We start from the raw sequence: 6,499 nt of genomic DNA on the forward strand, positions 1-6,499 counted from the left end.
GGCGGCGCAGTGAACTGCACAGTTCCACCAACCTGGCGGTGAAACTCTTCTTACACGTGCGCCTCCTCGGAGTTACTGATACGCAGTCCTTAACCGTAAAAAGCTATAGAAAAAACAGCTGTACACATCGTAACCACAAGCGATACTAAAACTGTTTTGTCGGTGGAAGGAATAGTTATATGAAAGTATTTATGTGCGTAATACTCTACTGGCCATTAAAATTGTTACACCAAAAAGAAATGCAGATGATAAACGGGTATTCATTGGACAAATATATTATACTATAACTGACACGTGATTACATTTTCACGCAATATTGGTGCATAGAGCCTGAGAAATCAGTACCCAGAACAACCACCTCTGGCCGTAATAACGGCCTTGATACGCCTGGGCATTGAGTCAAACAGAGCTTGGAACGGGCGTACATGTACAGCTGCCCATGCAGCTTCAACACGATTTGACAAAATGGTTCAAATGGCTCTGAGCACTATGGGACTCAACTGCTGAGGTCATTAGTTCCCTAGAACTTAGAACTAGTTAAACCTAACTAACCTAAGGACATCACAAACATCCATGCCCGAGGCAGGATTCGAACCTGCGACCGTAGCGGTCGCGCGGTTCCAGACTGTAGCGTCTAGAACAGCTCGGCCACTCTGGCCGGCGGACCATCGACACCAATAAGTGTTACAGTAATAAAGAGCATTCTTAAAGGTACTTCTGCTATCGTACTCATCATGTAAAGTCATTAAGATAGTACCTGCAGATTTTATTTAATTGCAATCTTTCATTTATAAAGTACTGTGTTGCATTAAAAATTCGCAATTGTCGAGTAATAGGAACCTTTGACCATTCGATTGACGTGTCATTTCATATTGTCTACTGTAGACTAAGCAGTATTTGGCTTGTAATGCGGCAACTACGTATCCCAGGCACTACACAACGAAACCAGCCGAAACTTTTAATTTTTCAACACTGAGTCTGAGGGTGCGTAGTTGAAGGCCACCACCTCATCACATTTTTTTTTTTTTTTTTTTTTCAAGCCCGCGCATACGGAAAGCAGCATCAAACCGCTCAATCCCGCGCTTGTATACAGAGCCAATAAAAATTTTTCCCTATTATCATAAATACATTCTGGAAACCCACAAACACAAAATTAATTCCCTCTTAACAAAACTTCATTGCCGAAATCATAATCTCATTTTCCTGGTAACATAAACTGGTGAAAAACTTTTCATCAGATTATCCTCGTACGAATGACTAATACACGTCATTTTCGTAAATTCCTCAAGTGACCAGTTACTTCAATGTATTGTAAATATTTTTACATGAAACACATCACAATCACATCATTCATTCTCATAACTCAGCACAGCAACAGTAGTAACTAATTAACAATTGGAAAATTAAACAAACAGAACCACTAATAAAACTGAGAGTATTTTAACTGCAGCCCAAACTGTCCGTCAGCTAGTGACCTCTACCAGATCGCATAGCAACTACCTACTCTCAAGCAATCTAACGCCACCTGCCCCGCGTGTGACTCATACTGCACGCCTGTTCACTGCTGTAATGTCCCATCTAAATAGGCGCTGTGTGAAGGCGCTACGCCTCAATCTGTTCAAAGTCCACCAGACCAATGATAGATGCATGCGTCACTTTCAGTTTAACATTGAAGCAAGAGTCATTGTAGTCGATTAGTAGCTTTGTAGCTTTCGAACTAATTCTGACAACAAGAAGATTCATTTTGTTTGGAGTCTTAGTGTATTTCATGTTTTTCACTTGCTTTATTGTCAGATAGATGCTTTTCCATATTTTTGCTTTCTTTAAATAAATTAATGTGATCATCCAAATTTTGTTTTTGTTAACACCTTGAACATTTTCACTTTGATATTAGGCAATTCCTCCCTTTTGGAGCACAACTAGGGCTTAAAATCTCATTGTGTTTATGAATCCGTTTGCGTACAGTAAGTTAGTTTGGATCTATTTCACAATTTGTTTACTGATTCGGATTTTTATTTACATTCAACATACGTTGGGTTTTTCATACTGACTGACAGAAGTAATTTTCTTGCGTGATGCTGTCTTTTTTTCTAAAAAAAAATAAACATTTAATGTAAGGTTTGCGAACTGTGCTCGATTGCGCTTCATAAAGGTTCATCGTAAAAAAAATGTACGTTACGTGCTACATACAGCAGTACGGAAAGAGCAACATGTAGTAATGTCTCTAATAAGAATGCAGAAACTCGCTGCATGGTGTACAAAGGTTATTCATTAATTTTTAATTATTCAAATATTCAAATGTGTGTGAATTTCTAAGGGACCAAACTGCTGAGGTCATCGGTCCCTAGTCTTGCACACTGCTTAAAGTAACTTAAACCAACTTACTTCACAATAAAGGGTGGCAGCCAAAAACAGTTGCAGGATAGAATTTTTTTATTAAAATTCTTGACCAAGGTTTCGGTACATATAAATATACCTTCATCAGAAGTAAAACTTCCTGAATAGAAAAACACATTCATTAGAAATGCCATATCAACGAAAGTTTTTTTTTTTTTTTTTTTTTTTTTTTTTTTTTTTTTTTTTTTTTTTTTTTTTTTTTTTTTTATTGTATTTCAATTCCCCTATCGGGGCGGGCTGGCAGCAGCATATGCGCTGCTCTTCAGCCGAAAGACATAGAACAAAACAAGAGAAGACATTTAAAAACAGCAAAGGAGAGAAGAAGGCGAACATAGATATAAAAAGGGAGAACATCATGGAAGGCAATATACAAAAAACGGGGTGACTGTAAAATGGAGATAAAAAACTGTTTAAAAGTAGCACACACAAAAAGCCACACACTGCGACGATTAAAAGAAACACAAGGCACAGTATGACTGGAGCATAAAGGTGTTGACGGCTGGCATAGCACACAGCGTAGCACTGACGGCGAACCTCAAGGCAGCACACAATTAAAATCACACCTCTTGACGCACACGAGAAAAGCACGAAACACAACACTGACGTGGCACACTGATGTTGATCAATACAGAGGATCTGCCAGGTTCAAGGAGATGAGGAAGACCTGAAGAAGGGAGGGAGGGGAAGAGATGGGGGAGGGGAAATGGGGGGCGCTCGGAAGAGGGCCAGGTAGGGAGGGATGTGGGAAGGAGAGAGGCAAGTATGGGGTGCAGGGTCTCAGGGGAGGGGGGGGTGGAGGAAAATCCGCTCTGGGAGAAGGAGGAAAGAGGAGAAGGGGGCCCTGGGGAGGGGGGGGGGGGAACAAGGCCGGGTTATAGTTGGAAGGAAGGGTATATGTCACGGCGAAGTTCGTCATCCGGGAGGGGGAGGCGTTGGAAATTGCCCTGATGAAGGAGATGGAGGGTGTGGAGGTGGAGAGAGGGAGGGATACAGCGATAGAGGCGCGGCAACGGGCGGGGGGTGGAGAGGAAGGAGGAAACCAGAGGGTGGGGGGGATCAACCCTGCGAACAATGTAAAGGATGCGGTGATGTTGGAGGAACAAGAGGAGGTGGGGGAAGGGGATCAGGTCATACAGGAGCCGTGTGGGGGAAGGAAGGCGGATACGGAAGGCAAGGCGGAGCGCATGGCGTTCAAGGATTTGGAGAGCCTTGTAAAAGCGGGTGGGGGCGGAGATCCAGGCGACGCTGGCATAACAGAGGATAGGACGGATGAGGGATTTGTAGGTGTGGAGGATGGTAGAAGGATGCAATCCCCATGTCCGGCCGGACAGGAGTTTCAGCAGGCGGAGGCGGGAATGGGCTTTCTGCTGGATCGTCAGGAGATGAGGGGTCCAGGTGAGGTGTCGGTCAAGGGTGAGGCCAAGGTATTTCAGGGTGGGGGTGAGTTGGATAGGACGACCATAAAGGGTGAGGTAGAAATCTTGGAGGCGAAAGGAGCGAGTGGTACGGCCTATGATGATTGCCTGGGTTTTGGAGGGGTTGAGACGGAGGAGCCACTGGTTACACCAAGTGGTGAACTGGTTAAGGTGGGTTTGGAGGGTACGTTGAGACCTTTGAAGGGTAGGATAGAGAGCCAGGAAGGCGGTGTCATCAGCATATTGGAGAAGGTGAACTGGTGGGGGTGGCTTGGGCATATCAGCTGTATACAAGAGATAAAGGAGAGGGGAGAGGACAGAACCCTGGGGGACGCCAGCCGTGGGATAAAAGATACGGGAGTTGGTGTTGTGGAGGGCGACATAGGAAGGACGGTGCGAGAGGAAGGAAGCGACCAGACGGACAAAATTGATAGGCAGGGCGTAGGTTTGGAGTTTAAAGAGGAGACCGGGATGCCATACACGGTCATAGGCATTTTGGAGGTCAAGGGAAACAAAAATGGCGGAGCGACGGGAGTTGAGCTGGAGGGACAGAAGGTGAACAAGGTTGAGGAGTTGGTCATCAGCAGAGAAGGAGGGGCGGAAGCCACACTGGGTAAGGGGGAGGAGGTGGTGTTGAGAAAGGTGCCGATGGATACGGTGGGAGAGGATGGATTCAAGGACCTTACTGAAGACGGAGGTGAGGCAGATGGGACGATAGGAAGAGGCGGCAGAAGGGGGTTTGTTGGGTTTGAGGAAGAGGAGGACGCGGGAGGTCTTCCACAGGTCAGGGTAGAAGCCAGTAGAGAGGATGACATTATAGAGATGGGCGAGGACAGTTAGGAAGGAATAGGGGCTTTCTCGAAGGTGACGGTAGGTGACACAGTCGTGACCAGGGGCCGTGTTGCGTTTGGACTGGAGGAGAAGTTTAATGTCTTGTGCTGTGATGGGAGTGTTGACGTCCGAGGGGGGCAACTGCCCCAAGTACTGGAGACTAGGAGCAAGTGGAGCGACTGAGGTATCAGCACGTTCCATGACGGTGGGGAAAAGAGAATAATCAAAGTGGGGATCATCGGGGATGGAGAAGACCTCGGAAAGGTGGGAAGCGAAGTGGTTGGCCTTACTGAGGTTGTCTGGAAGGGGGCGATCGTTATGGAGAAGGGGGTAGTGGGGAGCGGAAAGGGAACCAGTAAGACGATGGAAGGCAGACCAGTACTTGGAGGAGTTGATAGGGAGGGTGGCATTGAGGCGTGTGCAGGTCTGGCGCCAGTCCCGGCGTTTCGTTGCTGTAATAAGGTTCCGTACGTGTCGCTGTATTTGCCGGTGGCGTTGGAGTGTATCCCTGTCACGAGTGCGGAGGAAGGAGCGATAGAGGCGGCGGGATTCACGGAGGAGGAGGACAGCCCGCGGAGGGAGAGTGGGACGGTGTGGGTGGATGGTTTTAGTAGGAACATGGGCCTCCACGGCGTCAGTAATTACCGTCTGAAGGAAGGACGAGGCGCGGATGATGTCGTCAGGATGGCGATAGGTAAGAGGGTGGCTTTCGACCTGGGTGGAGATGGAGTCCCGGTAGGCAGCCCAGTTGGCACGGCGATAGTCATGGACGACCTTGGGAGGGGGTGCAGGTTGCGGAGCTGGAGGGGGGCGGTTTGCAGACGTTATGGTGAGAAGGACAGGGAGGTGATCGCTACCTGTGGGGTCAAGGACGGCGACAGTGATACGCCCAAGGAGGTTGGCGGAGGCAATGACAACATCGGGGGTGGTGTTACTTTCGGGTCGGGTGTGCTGGGGAATGGGAACAAGGTCACCCTGGATTGTGGAGAGGAACTGATGCCACCGCCGAAGGGCAGCAGGAGTGCGGCTATGGACGTTGAGGTCGGCGGCAATCACATAGGTGGAGAAGGTGTGATCAATGTGTGAGATGAAGTCATAAGGAAGAGGAGCAGAGGAGCGGACATAGATGGTGGCACAGGTAATGGTGAGGGAGGGGAAGAAGACGCTAAGGATAAGGTGTTCAGTGGGGTCATTGAGGAGAGGTTGTGGCCGGACGGGGATATGCTTAAGGTGGCCAATCGCGACTCCACCCTGCGCACGAGGACCAGGAGCATCAGTGCGGTGGAGGATATAGGGGGAGGAGCGGACAGAATGGTGGGGCTGGAGAAAGGTTTCATTCAGGAGGAAGGCGTCGACCTGGTGGTGGGAGAGGGTGTGCATGAGGAGGTATTTGTTGGAGCGGAAGGAGCGAATGTTCTGGAAGAGGATGCGAGACTCGTGCCGCGCCATGACGGGAAGGAGGGGGGGGAAGAGAGGGAAGGGAAGAGACTTAAACTAGGGTGTCGAGGCGGGTGAAGGTGAAGTGGGCTTGGTTGTGGGAGTAAGTGGCGAAGGTGTTCAGGTGGAACACAGAGCGAGCAGCAAGGGATATTTGTTGGAAGGTGTGCGGGCGCTGAAAAGGGTGAATGTTTTGGAGTACAACGGTAATGAACCGGATGATGTCCTCGGCCGTGGGGGGTGGACGGAGGGAATTGTTAGGATGGACAGGAGGATCGACGGGACGAACTGGGACTGTAAGTTCAGGGGTGGCTGGAGGGGGTTTAGCTTTACACTTGTAGGAGTATGTGGGATGGGGGCCATTGCAGGTATTACAGGAAGGAGGAGCAGCGAGGTTGGGGCAGTGCTTGAGAAAGTGG

The sequence above is a fragment of the Schistocerca americana genome, chromosome 4 (assembly GCF_021461395.2).
Source record: "Schistocerca americana isolate TAMUIC-IGC-003095 chromosome 4, iqSchAmer2.1, whole genome shotgun sequence".
NCBI classification, from domain to species: domain Eukaryota; kingdom Metazoa; phylum Arthropoda; class Insecta; order Orthoptera; family Acrididae; genus Schistocerca; species Schistocerca americana.